General features: G+C 34.4%; 1 pseudogene; it reads left to right on the top strand.

Annotated features, from left to right (window-relative positions):
• The first annotated feature begins 4126 nt into the window (after positions 1-4126).
• On the top strand, positions 4127-22128 carry LOC149559433 (ferric reduction oxidase 2-like; annotated as a pseudogene).
• Positions 22129-22613: the final 485 nt, after the last annotated feature.

The following is a 22613-nucleotide window of genomic DNA, read 5'->3' as shown; positions in this document are numbered from 1 at the left end:
GTCCTAAAAATTATGATCTAACCCCATTAATTTCTTTACTAAAACACTGACACCAATCATAAGAGAGGACACCATTTGACATAATATTGGATGGAATCCTGGGCTTGCAACATCATCATAGTGAAACTCCATTCCACCTTTTGTAGACATTTTCATAATCAATTACTTGAGCATGCCTACACTCTATCCTAGAAATGTTTCCCAATCCAAAGTCTTCCAACAGGTTATCAAGTTCTCCAATATGCATAAATATCCTAACAAAACACTTTTGTGTAGGATTAATGATCTTGGGTAGGATATCTTCTAGTCTAGAGGCTAAGAACTTGGCAATAATTTTGTATGATATGTATTTAGGAGTGTCATGTCTCTAATTTTTAATGAGATTCTTATCTCCCCTTGGGGATCAATTTTATGAGCCCTCCATTGATTACTTGACCTAGGGATTTTATGAGCCCTCCACTGATCACTTGATCAATTTTATGAGCCCTCCATTGATTACTTGATGTAGGGATTTCTCATTACTAATTTTTTGGATGGAGGAGCTGATTTATGATAGAAATGGGTTTATCAAGGAATAATGCATCTTCATTCTAGGAATGATGGTTCTCATTTTATCCCTATCTTCTAAATCATTTTGAACTATCATTGTCTTCTAACCAAAAAAATTGATAGTGAAATTAGGAAAAAGATCTTACTATATATCACTAGGGGGTGGGTATTTCTTTTTATAGAATAAGGCAATATTTTGTTATGTGGCCTTCCATTCTGCAAAGGCAATAAACATTTAGGCTACCCGTATAGGAAAATAGGAAACAAATTGGGGAATCTCCAGTCTCCAAAAAAAACTTTTAGGCACTTCCAACCCAAGATAAATAGAAATTAGTCCACCCTAACATAATTATCTAGTTAGGGATTGGGGTGTTAGAGTGCTTCAATACCCTCCTAATTAGATATTACATGATGAATACTCACTTAGGATATAAGGGTTTAGGCATCTAGTGGAAAGACAAGTTATTCACTTCTTTAGATATATTCTTAGGCATCCAAGGGTGTAGTCTGGGCTCCTACTCACACTAATGTGGACACCTCCACCTCTTGATGGTGAAGGAGGGTTACTTATTAGATGCATGATTCGTTCAAGCCTCTTCTAATTTTTTTATGATGTATCATTTTGAGACCTTGATATCAATGTTTAATTAGTTTTAGGATTAGGGTTCAATTTGGTTTGTATTGTTTGATTAGGTTTACATGCTTAGGTTTCAATTAGGACAAGAGTTAATAAATTTAATTAAGTTTTAAAGTGCTAAATTTGGTTTTAGATATAGAATTATAGTTAGAGCTTTTAGATTAAAAACCAACATTAATTCAAAAAAGTTAGGTTTGAATTTTGTTTTAAAGTGTTGAATATATTATTGAGTTCTAGTTTAGGGTGATTTGGTTTAGTCTTAAGGTCAACGTTTAACTTGGTTCAATCTTAGGGTAACGGTTCAATTTGGTTAATAGTTGGGGAAAGGATTTAAGGTTAAATTCAAGGTTTCTACTATTAAGTTGGGATATATAATTATGTTTATGATCATGGTTTAATTCAATTTGGTTTATAAGTATAATATTAATTAGTTAAGGGCTAGGGTTACCATTCAATCTAGTTTGATATATTCAATTTGGTTTAGGGTTACCCAGGGGTTAGTTTATTTTAGTGTTAAATATTAAGATATAATGCTTTGATATCACTCATTTTTTGATATTTTGATTATATGACCCCTATACATGTTGATAACTTATATGCGATGAATCTTACAAATATTATTTGATCTCATTACATGTGTCATGGTAATTTTTTTTAGTTTATGTACATGAGATGCTCCTATATATGGTGATTTTCTTTTCTTATAATATATAGTGTTAAATATATATAAATTTACCTAAGTATCCTTCTTGATTATCTATGATGGACATGTCGTAAATGACATATCTCTATATGATTCTTTTGATATGATATGCATGGATAATATATATAATGAAAATTTTAAATCCTTCCTATGCAATAAATGATGTAATTAGATATGTACAAATTTTTTTAGATTCACATGTGCATGACATGTAGATGTAGATATGATGCTCCTCTAGGATAATTTAGTTTAAATCATAAATAAGGTTACAATTTTAGGGTTTGACATTTATAAAATTAGTACTCAAGGTAAGATAGGAAAGTTATTTAATTATTTATATATTACCTAGTGTAGGTTTTAGAAAATTAAGATTAAGGTTAAGATGATAGTAAGGGTTATGATTAGAGTTAAATTCAATACAAATTGACATTATAGTTAATCCTAAATGACGCCTATCCAAGGGATCCAAAGAACTAATCAAAAGTTTTACTAAGCAAGCAATAACATACATACAATAATTTACATTTATAAAAAACATAAGAGATTGTATTCCTTAATGAGCACATTTACATTTCATTTTAAAATAATTATAAGTACTAAAAGTAAAATAAATAACACATCCACATGAAAGAATATTAACTACTTCAGTTCAATCCATTTAAATAATATATACATTTGTTCCGTATGCCACTTGGAAAATTAATTCAGAATGCACAATCATCCATTGTACATGTCACAGGGTATGAAGGGCTGAAAGAATATACATTTATAAAATAGTTTACATCATCCATTTTCGATCCATGAAACAAAGTACAATACAATTTAAGTAAAATCATTTTAAATACTAAGTTTTTTGTTTAGATCCCTTGGTGGGCTGTTATGTGATTAAATACTTAGTTATATATGTTTAGGGTTTTATTGTATATAACTATATGGTTAGGTCGAGATTATAGTTTAAACAATGAATTTAGGTCGAGGTTATAGTTAAAACAAGGTCGAGGTTATATGGTTCTAGGTCGAGGTTATATTTATTTGTAAAATTACATATTTAAACAATGAATTTACATCTAATCTAATCATTCAACATTGTAATAAATACATAAATTAAATACATTTCAAAACATCTAAAATAATAATTTTTTAAATAAACATTTACGAAACTATATTTTAATTAAAAAATACAAAAATTTAAACATCTACTCATTAACAATGTAAATTTACAATTTTACGTATATTAAAAATGAAAAAAACAATATATTAACATACATATTAAATTGAAAATTGAAAAAAAAAAAAATAGTACAAAACATATTAAAATACCTGGTATATCAAAAACTAGCAGCAAGGGGGTGGTCAATAGGGCTAAAAATCGGGCTCCTGTATGCGTCTCTAATTGGGCTCCCATTTTTGAGGTCATGAAAATGACTTCAAAAATGCCAAAAAAGGGGGTTAAATAAAGTTTTCCAAATTAGGTACCCAATTTTTAAAAGTAATTGTGTGCCTGATATTTGAGTGCCTCGGGCACCCGATCTGCTTTTGAATATCAGGTACTTGATTTTTGAAATTCGGCTTGGGTGCCTAAAGCTTAATTTTAGAAACGGGTACCCAATTTTTTAAAAATCGGGTACCCATTTCTGAGAAGTACAATTCCGCAGATTTGACTTGTGCAAAATTGTGACCCAAGTTCTTGCGGTCACCCAGTAGTCATTCATTTTAGCCCTATCCACAACAACAATCACATGCTAGCTACTAATAAGAGAAGAAAAACCTTTTCACTTGTTGAGAAGAGAATACAAACCTTATCACTATAGCTAATGAAATTTTCCATGATGATGAACATTTTAAATTTCTCTATTTGAATGAAACAACTACATAATTACATTAGCTTCTTAGTTAAATGTTCTTACATGCATCATTGGCATTACTAAGCAATAGAAATCATCTAAATTATCCAATAATATTTGGATGATCTTTGTAAGAAATTTCCAAATCCTCTCAACTACCCAACAATCTTTAGATGCTCTCTCTAAATGTTCATGGTTTGTACTTTCATGCACTATGATCAATAATATTTAGGACTCAGGGACCAACAATCTACTTTGGTTAGGCTAGACCAAGTAACTTTTTTAGGTGCATAGATTTCACATTAGAAATGTTCAGCACCGCCAAGCAATTTTTCTTAGCTATCCTCATAAATGACTTGATCTAGAATGCACATACATTTTATTATAAATACAATGGCTCAGTCTGGTTTTTCAGTGTCAAGTTTGGAAGTATTCTAATGTGAATTACATTTGATGTGTGTTTTATGTGTTCTATTTCATATGTGTTTTGAAAAACAACTGTATAGATTTCTTGAAGGAATAAATGAACCATGGCTTGTAGGACTTATCATATTTAAGGATAGCCTTGCTTGAGAAATTGGGGGTTGTGAAACAATATTTAGCAAGTTATAACATGAAATAATAGGAAAATCCATATACTAGTATTCAATTGCCATATTTATATATTATAAAATATAAATTATTTGAAATCTATATACTTTTGTGGAACAACCAAATTTACCTATAGAAGTTAAAATCACAAGCAATGGGCTAAAGGAAGTGGGGAAAAAAAGTGCAACTATTATTCACATAAGTTTTTGTTTTTGGCATAGTATGAAAGCTAAAGGAGTAGCTTTTGTAGTCATTTTTTCATATTAAATCAAGTGAAATCACCAAGAAAAACATCCATTATCTGCCCTATTATGTTTTCCATAACCAAAATAACTTGAGGAGAAATGATCACAAAATAAACAAACAGAACTTGTCAACCACCAACTGAAAGTAAGAGCTCTATACAAATAACAATCTAATACCAAGTATGCAATTTTATGACATTTTAACAACATAGGTACTCTATATACCAAAAACCAATGATATTAAGATAATCAAGAAAAACTTTATATACCTACCAAAAACCCAATACAATTCATGCATTAGACATTCACAAACTTCAAAGCCACATTTGTGATGATTGTATTCACACTTGTGATGTCCATCTTTCAAAATTCAACATAATATAAGAAAGATTTTTATTTTTTGGTTGAAGGAGAATTTTAATCAAATTGATACATATGCACCCACAACATCTCTATTGAAGATTGAGGTACCTAAAAATCATATTTTGTTATTTTGTCAATTTGTTCTAAGAAAATTGCACTTGTAATCTTTTCAAACTGGTTTTATTTGTTTGATGACACATCTTATAGGAATAATGGCTAATATATGTGTTGGAAATATAAGATGAGTAATTGAGAGGGGAGGGTTGAATCATACACTACAAAAATAAATCCCAGATCCCTTAGATGTTAGTACAAAATAAACTCTAAAAACTGAAATGATGGTGCTCAGCATACACACAGTTAATGTTGCAACTTGGTAAATACTGAATATACTCAGTAATGAATTAGATTTTCACAACTTAATATGTTATTAGTGATTATCATTACTTTAACTTAATTACAAGCATAAATGAAATACAATGAACACATTTGACATCAAGATTTAATGTGGAAACCCAATTTGGGAAAACCACCAATTGTAACTAGTTATTGATTTTCATTTTTCTAAAGTGAACCTTGTTAGGAGCAAGCCTTGTTAAAGGTTACAAAACACACTGCTAGTTGTGACCCTGTCAAAGGATTTAATCACCTTGTTAGGAGTGACCTTGTTAGAGGTCTTTAACCAATTCAATAGAACCACCATCTTATTAGAGGATTTACAAATAGCTGTTAAGCCAACTTTGTTAAAAGATTTAGATTATTGCTACAATGGTTAGAAGTAACAATGAGATGACTTGATATAGATGCAACTGAATTGCTGATTATAGACATTCTATTCTAGCTTGTACTTAATCCTTCCTAATCAAATGTATCCTTTGAACTCCTCAACACATCCTTCTTATCTTCAAATTCACTTCCTTAGAGCAATACTAAAATCTTCAATATTGTTCTTACACACACACTATCTCACAACTTGACCTTATATTTATATCCTTCCAATTGTCAAGTCGGCTAGAATAAAACTTAGAATAGTTAACATTCATCATGTTTGTTTCATGTTTGTTAGCTAGAATCATTAGATAAATTAATTAAGCTTGATATGCCAAAATAGGAAAATCCTTCTTTAGCTGACCTAGCTCGATAAACACTAACTCAGAGATGATTTCCCTGTGTTAACCAATAGATGCTTAGTTATTACTACAAACATGCAAATTCCTTTGGTAACCGTGTGAAATTGATTAACACTAATTCTACCAAACCTTTCCTTCATTAATCAAGTGAACTCAATTAACACTCATCTTCTGTAGAATTTCCTTTGATACTTGAGTGAACTCAATAGACACTATCTTTAGAATAGGAACACTCCGTAGACAAAAAAAATTGTCTTCACTATCCAAGTGAGCTTAGCATGCATTGACTAATAATAATATGACATTAGTGTAACATTGAAGACAACACAATTAATCAATTGTATCCAACAATCTCCCTCTTTAGCATTGATGACAACACAACATGTCATACAATGAAATTTTGGAACAAGAATAAAATAAGGAACATATCCTTAGTTTCATTCAGAGAACTCCCTCTATCAGTGTGAACTATTTAGTTTCTCCCTTTGTCAAAAAAATTCTATTTGCAATAGTCTTCTACTAAGTACATTCTCCCTCATTGATATCTCTCCACAAAACTTCTCCCTCTTTGTAATAACGAAAAATTTCTATGAGATATGATAGTAAACTTCTCCCTCTTTGAAAACACATGCCAAAGACAAAATTTTTGATAAGATCAATGTACCTTAAGTACTAATCCATTTGCAATATGCCCTTGTCAATGCTACATCAACTAATTGATCTTCAACTTTCTCTAGTTGATGTATCACTAAACTTCATTTAGTGAGCTTCAAATAGGGGAACAACCCCTAGCTTACCTCTTAGATACAAAAATGTATCCTTAGGTAATGCTTGGTGAATATTTCTACAATTTTCTCTTTTGTGTTTACTATTCCAATCTGACTTTTTTATCCTACACCAATTCTCTTAAGAAGTGATATTTTATAGCAATGTGTTATGTTTTGGTATCCATCACTAGGTTCTAAGATATATTGATTGTACTAGTGTTATAACAATGTATGACCACTAGATCTTTGATCTCTACCTTCATTCCTTCCAACAGTTGTTTGAATCAAACAATTTTAGAATAATTGACTATTGATGCTACATATTCTACCTCTATTGTGGATTGAGAGATAAAATTTTGTTTCTTACTTGTCTAAGACACTAGCCTTTTACCAAGAAAGAATGTTCCACCACTACTGCTTTTTCTATCAGTAAGACTTCCTACCCAATTAGCATCATTAAACACCTTTAAGTCCATATTACCTTTGAGTTTGTACCATAAGTCATAGTCTGCAATACCTCTCAGATATTTCATGATTCTTTTGATTGTCATCATATGATTTTCTCTAGGATTTACTAAGAATCTGGCCACCATACCAATTGCTAATGCAACGTCAAACCTTGTATGTACTACATTCCTCAATTTCCTAATTATTGATCTATATGTGGTCTAATCTATCTCTTTGGAATCATCATTTTTTGAAAGCTTATGTCTAGTAGACATAGGGGTTCCAATTGGTCTTGAGTCTTCCATTCCAAATTTCTTTAGTATCTCCTTAATGTATTTGGATTGAGTTATGTAGATACCATCTTTCTTCTATTGAATCTATAATCCAACAAAGAATTTTATCTCTCCAAACATAAATATTTCAAATTCCTTGCTCATTTCTTTGAAAATCTTTTGCACAAGTCATCATTTCCTATGAATAAAGTGTCATCGATGAATATTTCTGCCAACACAATCTTTTTTTCTAGTCCTTCTTTGATATATAGGCTACTCTTATCATTTTTTCTTTGAAACCAATCTATATCAAATAGTTATGTAGTCTTTCATACCAAGCTCTAAGAGCTTGCTTGAGACTATATAATGCTTTCTGTAGTTTGCAAACCATGTCACTTTTGTTAGGATCTAAAAAACATTATGGTTGTTCAATGTAGACTTCCTCATCAAGAATTCCATTCAAGAATGTGGATTTAACATCCATTTGATATACTTTAAATCCTCTATAAGCTGCATATGAAAGAAGAGTTCTAACACCTTCTAATCTTGCAATAGAGGCAAACGTTTCACCATAATGAATACCTTCTTCTTGAGAATAACCTTTACATACTAATCTTGCTTTATTTCTAGACACTTTTCCATCTTTATTCCACTTGTTTCTAAATACCCATTTTGTACCAATTACATTTTTATCTTTGGGTCTAGGAACAAGAGTCCAAGTTTTATTCTTCTCTATCTATTCTATCTCTTCATTCATTGCTTCAACCCAACTTTTATTGTCTAATGCATCTTTAATATTTCTTTTTTCAAATTCAACAAGTAAACATGTACCTTTCAATAATCTTCTTGTCATTGTTCCATTAGATTTGTCTCCAATGATCTAATTAGGTGTATGATTCCTTTTGATGTATCTTGGTAGTATAGGTTCTTTGGATTTGGTAGGACTTCCACTATTTTTCTCATGAACTTCAATATCAAGCTTGGGTCCTTTATATGTGACTCAAGTGCTTCAAACTTGGTTTGAATTAGCTTAGTAGCTTATGACTATGACTCGGGTCCTTTAGACTCTATTTCAACTAGCTTGGTAGCTTCTAACTATGACTTGGGTCCTTCAAACTCATTTTGAACTAGCTCAATAGCTTCTGACTGCAACTCAGGTTGCATTTTCTACAACTTGGTAACCATTGGAGATTTTGGGGACTTAGGAGGTAAAGCCTCCTTGCTTTCAAATAGATTTGGCAGGGTATCAGGTTCATAGTAAATGAATCCTCTGTAATCTTCTAGTTCTTCGTTGCTTTATTCTTCACTCTTTTCTACAAACTCATCAATTCTCACATGTGCACTTTCTATGATTTTATGAGTAGACAAATTCAAACATTTGTATGCTTTACTTCTGTATGAGTATCCTAGAAATATGCCTTCATCACCTTTTAAATCAAATTTTTCCTTTCTAGACTCTTTCAAGATATAATATTTGCTACCAAATACTTTCAAATAACTCACATTAGGTTTGTAGCCATACCATAGTTCATAGGGAGTTTGCTCTGAGTCTTTTTTCAATTGAACTTGGTTCAAAGTATGAATTGCAGTGTTAATAGCTTCATTCCAGTATTTGATTGCAACATTCTTTTCTATCATTAGTGTCCTTGCACAACCCACGATGGATCTATTTCTTCTTTCAACTATATCATTATGTTGAGGTGTACTAGGGGTTGATACTTGTCTTTTGATTCCTCTTTCAATGCAAAAATTATTGAATTCATTGGAGATGAATTCACCACCTCTGTCTAGTCTTAAACATTTCAACCTTTTTCCAGTTTCTTTTTCTAATCTTTCCAGATACCATTTGAATTTTTCAAAAGCTTTTGATTTTTCTTTTAGATACATCACAATCATCATTCTAGAATAATCATCAAAAAAAAGAAATCAAAAAATTTCTCCATTGTAACTCTCTATTCTAGTTGGTCCACATAAGTTAGTATGTACAACTTCTAAGACTTCTTCTGACTTATATTTTTTGCTTTTGAAACTAGTCTCTCCCATCTTACCAATTTGGCAATTTTTGCGTAAACCCACATCAAGTTTCTTCAAACTAGGAATACCTCTTACTCCTTTATGTTTTCTTATCTTAACTAGATTATCAAAGTTTACATGACATGGTCTTTTGTGCCATAACCAACTTTCTTGTATTTGATCAATAAAACATGAACATTCACTGAGATCAAGATAAAATAGATTACCTTTAGTTTGCTTACCAAATCCAATTAGATTTCCTTTTTCATCTAATAATTTTTCCTTACCATTCATGAATTCTACCTTGAATCCAATGTTGTTCAACTATGCCACACTCAGTAGATTATGCTTTACTCCTTCAACCGAATATGCATTATCACATATAAGTTCATTAGTTAATGAGATACAACCTTTTCCTTTTATGCAACAAGGTTCATTGTTTCCAAACCTTACACTGTCTCCATCATAATATTCAAAATGTTAAATTTTTTTATATCTAAAATCATATGATGTGGACATCCACTATCAATAATCCATGTATCATTTTTTCTAACTTGAGAGATAAGTGTCATCTTATCTCCTTCGTCATTAGATTCATCTTTTACAGCAATATACACCATTTCATCTTCACCATTATCAAAATCTTTAGCTATAAAATAACCTCCTTGTAGTTCTTGTAATTTATGAATCCCTTCTTGCCTTTGTGCATGTGGCTTTTCTTTTCATCCTTTCTTTCTCTATTTGGACATCTAGCATCAATATAACCAACTTCTTCACAAGAAAAGTAGATTAGAGGAATTTTACCTTTGTACTTTCCTCTGCCTTTGGAATATTTCTTTGCAATTAGGGCTTCAAAAATTTGAAGATCACTATTAGAACTTTCTTTAGTTTCTTCTTCACTTCCTGATTGATTGACCTTTGATTTCTTTCTCTTTTATTTAAGTGAGAATTTGACTTCAAATGTAGGCTAAACATTTTTGGAAATAGGAACATAGTTATCATAGTTATCTAATTCAAAAGCTATCAATCTTCCAACTATAGCATCCAAGGTTAATTTTTTATTAGGATCACATCTCATTTCTTGAATAGTAGACACTCTAAGTGCATAGATAGGAAGAAGAGTTCTAAGTACCTTTCTTACAATAATTGTGTCCTCAATTTTTCCTCAAGATGCTTTGATTGCACTTACACTGGCCTTAATTCTTTCAACATATTTTGTAATATTCTCATCTTCTCTCATTTTCATTTTATCAAATTGTCCTCTAAGACTTTATGCTTTGGCTCTTCTTACATTTTCATCTCCTCCATAGATATCTTTTAGTTTAGTCCACATTTTGTGAGCAGATTTATAGTCTTTTACCTCATCAAACTTATCATAACTGAGAGCAAATGCAATATCAATCAAAATGATGTTATGATTCTTCCTTTTAGTAATATCTTTAACTAATAATATTCTAGAGGGAGTTTTGTATTTAGTGTGAAGATATTTGCAACCTGAATCACTGATAGTAACTAGATGTAACTCATAAGTCCTTGCCATGCTACAAAATTGTCTCTCTTCAGCTTTGGAATCTCTCTTTTGTAAGACATCATAATATTTAGCTTGGGTCCTTGAAACCTTCTCTACAAGCACCAAACACTCTGATATCAACTGTTTGAAATATAAGAAGAGTAAATGAGAGGGGAGGGTGAATCAGTTACTAAAAATAAATCCCATATCCCATAGATGTCAGTAAAAAAATAAACTCTGAAAACTAAAATGTTGATGCTCGACATACACATAGTTAATGTTGCAACTCGATAAATACTGAATATACTTGGTAATGAATTATTTTTGTAGAACTTAAGATATTATCAATTATTATCATTAATTTAACTTAATTACAAGCATAAATGAAATAACATGAACACATTTGACACCAAGATTTAATGTGGAAACCCAATTTGGAAAAAACTACCAATTGTAACTAGTTACTAATTTTCACTCTTCTAAAGTGAGCCTTGTTAGGAGCCAACCCTATTAAAGGTTATAAAACACATTGTTAGGTGTGACCCTATTAAAAAATTTAATCACCTTATTAGGTGTGGCCTTGTTAGAGGTCTTTAGATAATTTAACAGAACTACAACCTTGTTAGAGGCACTAATACATTTGGCATCGATTTGCGATGGCTATGTGTCACAATTATGATAGAAATGTGTCACCACTGTGATAGTAATAGATGTCATTGTTTTTTAGTCACAAATTATGATGTCTATCCTATACCATCACAATTACAACACCTGTCCATCGCTATGCAACCACTTTATTGTGACATCAACCCCGTCACAATTCTTGTGGCTAACATAGCAATTGCGACTAAAACCCTAGCAATTGCGATGACAGTTGTCGTCGTAGCTATAGCAACCCTGTCACAATTCTTGTGGTGGATGTCACAATTGTGACGAACACCCTGGCAATTGCAATGATAGATGGCGTCACTACTACAGCAACCTCGTCACAATGCTAGTGATTGACATTGCAATTATGACAGGTACAAAGTAAAACCCAAAAAAAATTTCCTCAGTTGAATCCTGATAGCAATATCACAAGTATCTAGTACTCCAAGTGTTGCATACCTTTTTTTTTGTATCCACTATTTTAGAATCTTCACAAACACTTTAAGTTTCAAGAATGATCTGGGTACAACATGGTGAGATATATTTTCATATTATATATATCCTAGATCCACATAACTTCATTCCAATTGCATCATTGCATCACTTTCAAATTGAATAGGAATGCCTTAATAGTAGCTAATACATTTCCATACATATATTATTCCAAAAGAAACCTCAATGATATGTGTAGGACTATAAAAGTTCTAATTTTTGAATAATTGTGCACATAGATACATCAGAAATATTTATCTAGATATACAAGAGCTATTCAAATCAAAATATAATGTTGACTTCATCAAGAATACGCAACATCATATTTGTGTGATATCCAAATTAAGTCTTTAATAATTAATTGTGAACATGGCACTGAGAAAACATTGGTAACAAAGGTTTCTTCCGATGTACAGTTGTTATCCTGGACTGAAATAGGATTTTCAAATATAGCTAGAGAGATTGATTTGTTAGCAGGGCTGATAATTTGGTTGACATCGATAAAACCCATTAGACAACGTTTCTTTGAATTCTTCTACTACACTCACCACTTGTATTTGATATTCATCATCTTCTTTGCATTGCACATTGGAGACATGGCATTCTCTCTTGCACTACCTAGAATTTTCCTGTTTCTTCTTGACTGTTATCTCCAGTTTCTCTAGTCACAAAAAACTGTACATGTTATATATGCCAGAAAACTATCTTCAAGAATAGTATAACTGGCTATTGCAAAGCACCCAAGTAAGCATACATGCCTTATTAAACTCAATTTGTTTATGTACAAATAAAAACAGGTGGACTTTGAGTGGAAAAGATACAAATAAAACAACGTTTAGTTTCAATTTATATTTATCTTGCATAAGCACTTTTATTCATGAACCAAATCATTTTAGGGCTCACAGATTGAAAAGTACGGAATCCATTATTCTGTGTTTCTATGAATTGATTTATGTGCATTTATATTAGATTCTCATTCACATCAAACTATGTTATTCTAACAAACCGTTTAAGCATATTTGAAGATATTTTATACCCCCTTAAACCTTAGGAGGAGTTCATTGGTCATTCATTTAACTTATGTTGATTATTTTCACATCATTTGACAAAAGGCTCATTCAGACATTTTAAGATAGTTTTTGAAAAGCTATCAAAGTATTAGTATGTCTATTTTCAACTTTTAACGTTTTTAAAGGATTTTGAGATTATTTCTCTTCTTAATATTTTTGTTCTACGTTAACTATTATTACAGGTTTGTCCAATTCTTTAGGGAATAAGGTAGAGTTTCAATCTGATCTTTAAATGTTTTTTGATTATTGGGAGACCAAGGATGGTTAGGAACTTTATGATATTGTTATGTTTGAAGTTTTGATCTGCCAGTAAATATAATTGCCAGCCATAATTTACAATTCCATTTACATACCTAAAACTTATAATTTTTTTTTTTTTTAAAAAGAGGGGGTAAAAATTTATTCAACCAGAAACCAAGTACAAAGCAAAGGCACGAGGCCCAACAAAATTACATGTTCAAATCTTCCAAAATTAGCTGTTCCATAGTCCTGCTAAACTCAGCAGGTAACTCCTCCCTTCCACTAATATCCCATCCATCCACATTCTCTGATGCCCACTTCACCAAAAAATCAGCCACTCTACTCCATTACGAAGGCTTAAAATCTGTTTAACCAAAGCAGCCAATTGCCAACTAACATTTTCCAAGCTTTGACTATTCAGCATATCCACAACAATCTGAGAATCAGACTCATAGATGATCTTCCTCCAGCCCAACGAACAACCTCTTTCAAGTGCAATCTTAATAGCAAGGGCCTCCATTAGATTATTAGAGTACTGACCTTTATAGGTAGAGAAAAAGAACACCATACCACCATCATTATCTCTACCTATACCCCCAATACCAACATGACCGGGATTCCCATGAGATGATCCATCTATATTGATCTTCAAAGTCCCAGTAGGGGGGGGAGACCACCTCCGATCATGACAAACCCTTTGTTTGCCCTGGTGTGGTCTTGTTCTAAGAGTGTCACCCTGTTTGTTTTCTCCCAAATCCAAATTTTGTACAATAGCGAGATCCCCAAGAACAATCCTTTCAGACATATCCCACTTTGCAGAGATGGTCTCTTGAAGCCTGCCAAGAATAATTCTCCATAAATGCGAACTTTATAACTTCAAGTCAAAAAAAATTCTGTGGTTCCGCTGTAACCAAAGGTTCCAAAGAATGAGAGATAGCTCGACCATCCAAGCTGCCCACAAAAATGAAGTCTTCATAGGAGGGTTGCCCAACCTCTCCCAAAAGTCTATTAAAGAGGAAGCATGAACACAACCCTGCCGCCAAGCCTCCCACCATCTGTGCCATATCTCTCCTAAATAAGGGCAGCCAAAAAACAAGTGAGATGTACATTCCTCATTGTTTGAACAGAGGAAATAGATTGATGGTCCCTGGAAGCCTTGTTTGCGAAGATTTTCCCAAGTGAGGCATTTTTCTGAGCTAGCAACCAAAGGAAACAATTATATTTTGGCCAAATGAGGTTAAACCAAACCTTCTTCCACCAGTTCACCTCTTCTGGACCATGCAGGTTCCTATCAAGCATAGCATAACCTTGAGCCACAGAATACTTGCCTTTTGGGCTAGGACTCTAGGCTAAGACATCCTGCTCACGAATAGAGCTACAAAACCTACTTTCCAAAGTTTTAGTGAGAGTAGCCCAGTCTTCCTCAGAGCCACCCACTGGCCACTCCTGAGCATCTTTCCAACAAGTCACCTCCACCTGACCCAAATGCTTGACTGTCTTATAGTGCTCCACTATAACCCAACCAGCATTAATAAAAATGTGGCCAAGATTTTGAAGCTGGGGGAAGCTAGAGAAAATGGGAGGATGGCCATCCCAAGAGTCCTTCCAGAAAAGGGTATCAGAACCATTGTTACAAATCCAGAAGAGGCCCATCTTGATAAGTTGAGCACCCTTCTTAAGAGTGCCCCAAATACAAGAAACTTTACCTGTTAGAGCAAGCCTTCGTATCTCAAGATAATCAGCACCTAGAAAGTACTTGTGAACAAGAATCTTGGCCCAATCTTGGTCCTAACATTTACACCATCTTCAATACAATTTGGCAGCCAAAGCCATGACAACAAGAGCCATTGACCTGAGACCAAGGCCCCTAGCAAATTTCAACCTACACAAAGAATCCCACTTCAAAAGGCTCCATTTTGAAGAAAGAAGGTTGCCAGACCAAAGGAATTACCTAGATAAAGCATCAAAATCCCTCACAAAGTTGGAGGGGGGAACCTGAATATAGCATCTGTAAATTGGAAGAGACTGCACCACATTTTGAAGGAGAACCACTCTCCCGGTTGAAGATAACCATCTATAAGTCCAGTGACTAACCTTATTCTGAAATTTATCCAAAATCCCCTACCAGTAGTCTCTTCACTGAGAGCCCAAGACTAAAGGAACACCCAGGTACATAAAAGGAAGAGATCTGATTTGAAATCTAAAAATCCTTGCAATCCTGTTCTGAATAAGATGAGGAGTATTAAAGAAGTAAATAGAAGACTTATCCTCATTAATATGATGTCTTGAAGCTTTCAAATAGATATCCAAAGCTCGTCTGAAATCCACTACCTCGCTGATTCTAGCCATGCCCATTAACCTAGTGTCATCGACAAACTTTAAGTGAGAGTAAGGGGGAAGATTATTATTCTAGCTCCAACCATGGATAAGACCCTGCCTCACCTATGACTTTAAAAATTTTCCAAGACCCTTCACCATGATGATGAATAAATAGGGAGATAAAGGGTCCCCTTGTCAAAGTCCCTGAGAAGCCCCAAACAATTCAGACAGTTCTCCATTAATGAGAACTGAGAAGGAGGAAGAGGTCACACAGCTTAGCTCCCAACTCACCCACTCCTCATCAAAACCAAAGGCTAGAAGAATTTTTTGAAGAAACTCCCAGCTCACTCGATCATAAGCTTTAGCCATGTCGAGTTTAATAAACATAGCTTTCTCCTTGGATGACGACATGGAGTGGATTGCCTCCATTGCAATCACAACCCCATCCAAAATCTGCCTACCTTCAACAAAGCCACCCTGTTTAGCAGAGATCAGAGAACCAAGAAATGGTTTAAGTATCTTAGCAATTAGTTTGGTAATAATCTTGTAGACAACATTACATAATGCTATAGGCCTGAATTGATCCAACTTGTTAGCCTCGTCCTTCTTAGGTATAAGAGTCAAGAAAGTAGAATTCAAAGACTTCAACATCTATTTATTTCTATGGGATTCCTGTACCACCTCAAGGAGATCAAAATTTATTATTTCCTAGAACTCCTGATAAAATTCGATCAGGGAGCCATTTGGACCAGGGGCCTTACCTTTTTTCATATTAAAAACAACTTTCTCAAGCTCTAGTAAACAGATAGGGCTTAAGAGGGCTTCATTCATTTCAGTAGACACCAAGAGGGGGAAACAATCCAAAATGGCCTATTCCTCAGCCTCAGCAGAAAGGGCTTCCCTAGTAAAAAGATTAGAAAAATAATTGACAACTTCCCTAGAGATTTCTCCATAAGATGAGATCTGATCACCATCAGAAGAAACAAGAGAGGAAATAGAATTACCCTGTCTCTGAGCCTTCATCGAATTGTGGAAGAAAGCAATGTTCCTGTCCCCTTCCTGTAGCCAATCAACATGAGATTTTTGCTTCCATAAAATCTCCTCCCTAAGCTCCCACTCCTCCAAATCCTTTAGGGCCGAGCTCTTAGCTTTAGTCAAATCAATTGTCATCCCCTGATCTCTAATCTGTAGGGTAATGCTATGTAGTTTGGTCTGAGCAGCTACTTTTTGATCATGAAGATTCCCAAAATGATGCTTATTCCATCTCTTAAGCCTGTACTTCACATATTGAAGCCTCTTACTGAAGGTGTACATCCCTATTCCATGGTCCGACTTCCCCTCATACCACTAATCCACCATTAGGTTAGGTAAAGATGAGTCTCTAAGCCACATTAGCTGAAATTTGAAAGAGGGATGTTTGGTGACACTTTAAGAGGTGATAGAAAGCTTAATGGGCCAATGGTCAGAGCCCTTCCAATCCAAAATTTTAGATTTAGTAACTCGTTGGTTGCTCATCTAATAGCAGGAAACCAAAAATCTATCCAACCTTTCTGAAATAGCCTCGCTCCCACATCTCTGATTATTCCATGTAAAGACACCATTGGATGTCTTCACATCAATGATATTTAAAGAGCCAATCATATCTCTAAGCAAGTTCAAAGACGAATCTAGCTTGGCTAGCCCACCACATTTTTCCTCCAAACTGGTGACAGCATTGAAATCTCCAGTCATAATCCATGGGAGAAAGGGATCCAAGGATCGGATAAATCTAATATGAGCCCATAAATTTGATTTACCTATAAAATCAGTTAGAGCATATATATTGGATAAAAGGCACCTTTCTCTAGTTTCAAAAATTGAAACAACCAAAGAGATGGAAGACCGACTAGAAATTTGCCATAAGCGGGAGACTTTTCTAGGATCCCAGAAACAAGCCACCCCACCCGAACTGTTCAAGGCACCAACTCCCTACCAAGAGCCTTGAGGCCAAATATGTGAGGCACAATGAGCCAAACCCTCCACTAAAAGCTTAGTTTCCTGAATACATATCACATCAGGAGACTGAGACTCAATTAATCTACGAACAACCTTTTGTCTTGGGATGTTGTTCAACCCCCTTACATTCCATGATAACACAATCATTTATGGGGGTGAGAGAAATGTGAATCAATGGGTTGCACAGACCCTGACTCAACCAAATTTTCACCTATTATCTTCACCTTCTCCTGATCAGTCTTCCTGCCACTCTTTAATGGTTTATCCAAAGATACCTTTTTGAAGGATTTTTTTTGTATACCTAAGACAAGAGGAGACTTACTAGCCTTTTTCAAGTCTGAGGATCCCTTGGGCCTATTGGGAATAGGAGCCACCAAGATAGGACTCGTCCAACCCTGTGAATCACCATTATGTCCAACATCCTGTACAAGTGGAGGAAACTCAATATCGAGCTATCTAGCATGTTGTTCCTCTATAGTTGGAATTTGATCCTCATTCTACAAATCCCCAACTTGGGTCCCTTGCTGCCCATTGGCCTCTGACAGAAGCACATCTAGGATACCTTCCTCTTGTGCTAGTTCTTCAAGAGCCTCAAACCTATTAAATGTGTCCTTGGTTCTCTTGTCCCTCCAAGTTCTCTTCTTTCCTTTTCCTTTGTTACGATACTTGACTTGAGTAAATCCTTCACAATCAACAGGTCCCATAGATGAGGTAGCCTTACCCTTATCCACCCTAAAGGATCTAAGAGCAGCCATGGAAGGGGCCTTGTTCTTGGGGCAATTACGATATAAATGCCCATATTCATGACAAATTTTGCGTCTGAATGGAAGGGTCTCATAGTCCAACTATTGGATCCAAGATGACAATCCCATGCAAATTTCCATAGAATCTGGTAATGGATTATTTAAATCAACTTCTACACAGATGTGGGCAAAATAAATTACCTTATGATCCTGCATCTGTGTAGCTGAACCCACTGATTTCCCAAGAAGCAACGAGATTGAGTGAAGAATATCATCTCTCCAGAATTCCAAAGGTAATATCGGTGATCTGATCCATACTAGAACCCGAGAGGGAATTTCCTTTGCCAAATTAAAGCCCATATGCCAGGGCTTGATGAAAAGCCCCACCTAGTTAAAGAAATACGAGCCCCCTTCAAAAGCCTTGTTTCTATCTGACATGCTTGAAAAAATGACTATAAAATAGTTATTGGCAACTAACAGGATTTCCATGTCACCTTTTGGGTTCCACATCCGACGAGCCCAGGAATCAAGTATGGGCAAGGACAGGCGAAGGCCCAAAAACTTACAGATAAGGGCATGATTGTTCCAGTATTCCACATCTTCTGAGACTTTTTTAGGTTGTATAACTAGAATTGGTCAATCCTCGGCTCTCTGCAAACACCCATTCACTTTCCTTAGTCAAAACCCTCCGATTGGAGAAGAATCGCCCTTCCTCGATTACAGCTTACCAGTCAGATCCTTGATACTAGCATGCATTGAAGACGAAGGCTCCCCCATCACCACATCATCAACGAGAACCTGGGAGGAAGGCCTATCTCTATCCTTCATTTGAAACAAAGCCTAGCTCAGAGAAATTGAGGAGGGACTGGGGCCAAGCCACACCAAACTCCCCCATCGAAACCCCACCAATGATAGCAGAAAATGCTATTTTAAAATAGCTAAGCACCCTCTTGCGGGCTGGAACACATAGCCACCAATCCTCCCATATAGACCAGGGTAGATAACAACTGACTAGAGGCCAATAGACCTCCAATTGACCCAACAGCGGCCAAGAGTTGCAGGGGCTAGGGCACAAAAGCCCTACCGTGAGCCAAAAAAGGCACGTAGTCCATCCATGAATCACATCCTTGTTCACTAAAGATCAAGATGGAGTAAAGATTGACCCTCACCTAAAATTTATAATTTTGTATACCTTATTTATACAACATTTTATTATCATATGCATTTGAATATGAGAAGATCAACAAGTCTAGTATGGAAACACAAGTTAAGTACATACAATGTAAATGAGTCAAGACACTCTTTGACTAAGCAACTTCTATACATGCAAGGCTGGTGTATAACCCTATGAGTGTTATTCTTTTGAACCTTCCTTTTATATCACGTTCAGAATGGCATCCTTTCAGCATTGTTTCTACTTCAAGCATTGACTCAAACCAATTCTCTTTACTAATCAAGTGCCAACGAGGATGGACCAAAAAGCTTGACAACTTCGTGGAATGTATAAACTCTATGGAGAGACCTTCACATCTTCAAGCAGCTATTGAAGGTCCTTATGGTCCAGCTTCTAGTGACTTCTTAAGGTATCAAATTATCTGTTCAATTTTATTATTATATGGTAAGACTGTTAGATTATCATGGTGAGAAAACATGAGTTGCAACATATATTATATTGTGCATATATTTGGGCATTAGTCAACTTAAATCAAGACACAAGATATGCTTAAAAGGTGTTGATATAGTTAAAAAGCCTTGATAACTCCTACAATTAGTTACTCAAGAGAAAATACTATAACTTGACCAAGGACCATTACAATTTTTTTCACAAATGTTGAAAATACACCTTATTCATCCAACATAAAATGTAAAATATTTAATCTCAATTATGTTCGTCTGTACAGGTATGAAGCATTGGTACTAATCGGTGGAGGGAATGGAATAGCCCCACTGCTGAGCATTTTATCAAAATCATTGCATCGGCATAACATTAACAATGGAAACCATGTTCCCAGGGAAGTCCTACTCATATACTCAGTCAAAAAAGTTGAAGATCTGTGTGTCCTAAATCTAATATCTCCCTTAACTATCTATCCAAATTATTCTAGGCTGGTGAAAGTAGAGGTGCAAGCATATGTAACTCAGGCAGAAACCCCAGATACTAAAATGGGAAAGTTGGATGTAGAGGGAATACCTTCACCTACTAAAATATTTTTTTAACAATGACCACAGCAAAGGAGGAAAAATCTCCAAGACAAATACATGTATGGGTTCTCTACATTCTATAACAAGCACAAACAATACTTTATGGCATGCAGCAATTTCTGCATTGTTAGGATATCTTATATTGAGCATCGTACTAAATCACTTCTATATATACCCATTGGATAACAATAGTTACACTGTGTTCCCATGGTGGGCTAGAGGACTTATAACATTTATGTGCATGAGTTTGGGGATTGTGATCTTTGGAAGCTTAGTTTATATGGTTTGGAAAAGAGTTCAAACCAAGAAATTCCACAAGTCAACACAGGAGATGTATGAGCTGCAGTCAAGAGGCAATATAGGGGAGCAGCAAAGTGACACCATTTTAAGTGGATGCAGTATCCATTATCATCAATAGCCTAATCTTCAAGGTAACTTCATTTCTTGTGTAATAAAAAAAGATTTCATCCCTTATGGATCTATTATGGAAATCATGGAAGGATGCCACCCGATTGTTTGTTCACCATCTATAACTAAGCAAAGCGACTAGCTGTGCCGAAACTTGGACTAGGGGCAATTCAAAAATTTTATACTGGGCTTACATGGGTCTAGCACTAAGCTATAAAAAATTAATGAAACGCACAATATATTTTATATTTTATATTTTTTAATTTTATTTATCTAAAAATGTCAAAAAAGTGCAAAACCATACATGCTTTCTAATTTCTAGTAGAAAAGTAGGAGTTTTCATTGCAAGTCAAATTGTGATATTGCTATTAGGATTCAACCATGTAGTTTTTGGGTCAAATTCAATGATCCATGTTTCATGACTAATGGTTCACAAGAGCCCATCTCTCATGAGAATGAATGGAGCACTCAACATTTATTGCACTCACTGACCCATGAATGGTACACTTCGATGCAATGAGTGCAAAGTGTTCCATTCACTCTCATAAGAGATGAGCTCTTCTAAACCACTACTCATGAAACATGGGCTAATGTGTTTGCCCCAATAACTACATAGTTGAATCCTAATAGAAATATCACAAGTATCTAGTACTTCAAGTGTTGCATACCTTTGTTTTTGTATCCATTATTTTATACAGCTCTATTATGAACTAAAACATTCTTGTAGTTTTCTTGACCCAATTATGATTGGCATGTCAAATTGGAAGACATCATTGGAAAATTTGGTCTGGAGTTGGATGGAAAAATTGTGGGTGTTATAGTGTGTGGACCAAAAAGTATGCAAGAAAGTGTAGCATCAGCTTGCAGGAGTCACACTTCCTTACCAGGTTTCAAATCCTCTACTACACTAGATTTTCACTCCATCAATTACACTCTCTAGTCAAGTCTTCTCACAAGATTTAAAGTCATGCTCACTTTTCTTTCTCAAATGCACCTGTGTATGCAAAAAAAAAAAATTATACTTTCAACATTCACCATACTTCATGAATTTTCCTATATCATGTCCAATAATGCATAGACCCCACACAATATTTTCCTCTTTACCAAACTCTGTAGTTTTCCTGAGTAATATGTAACTTTTATGTAATGAATTTAATAAGAATGATATACTTTGAGTCATTCTGGAGGTTTTAACTTTTTTCTTTGTTTAACTTTTCCTTATGGTATCAGCTGAGCATTCTCACAAATGTATCGAGAATTAAAAATAAAAAGAAATTTCAAGATTATGGAAGATTTTGGAAGATGTCAAAATACTAAGAATAGGTGCCAATTATTTGGATAAATATGTAATAAATTTTTATGTTCACAGCATTAGAAAAAAATTAAACACATAAACAAGGGACACAGATCTCCTTTCCCTCTGTA

Source organism: Cupressus sempervirens, chromosome 5, assembly GCF_028749045.1.
Source record: "Cupressus sempervirens isolate cs-2001-9-10 chromosome 5, ASM2874904v1, whole genome shotgun sequence".
Taxonomy (NCBI): Eukaryota; Viridiplantae; Streptophyta; class Pinopsida; order Cupressales; family Cupressaceae; genus Cupressus; species Cupressus sempervirens.
Note: the sequence above shows the minus strand (reverse complement) of the source record. Positions and strands in the feature narration are given on the sequence as shown.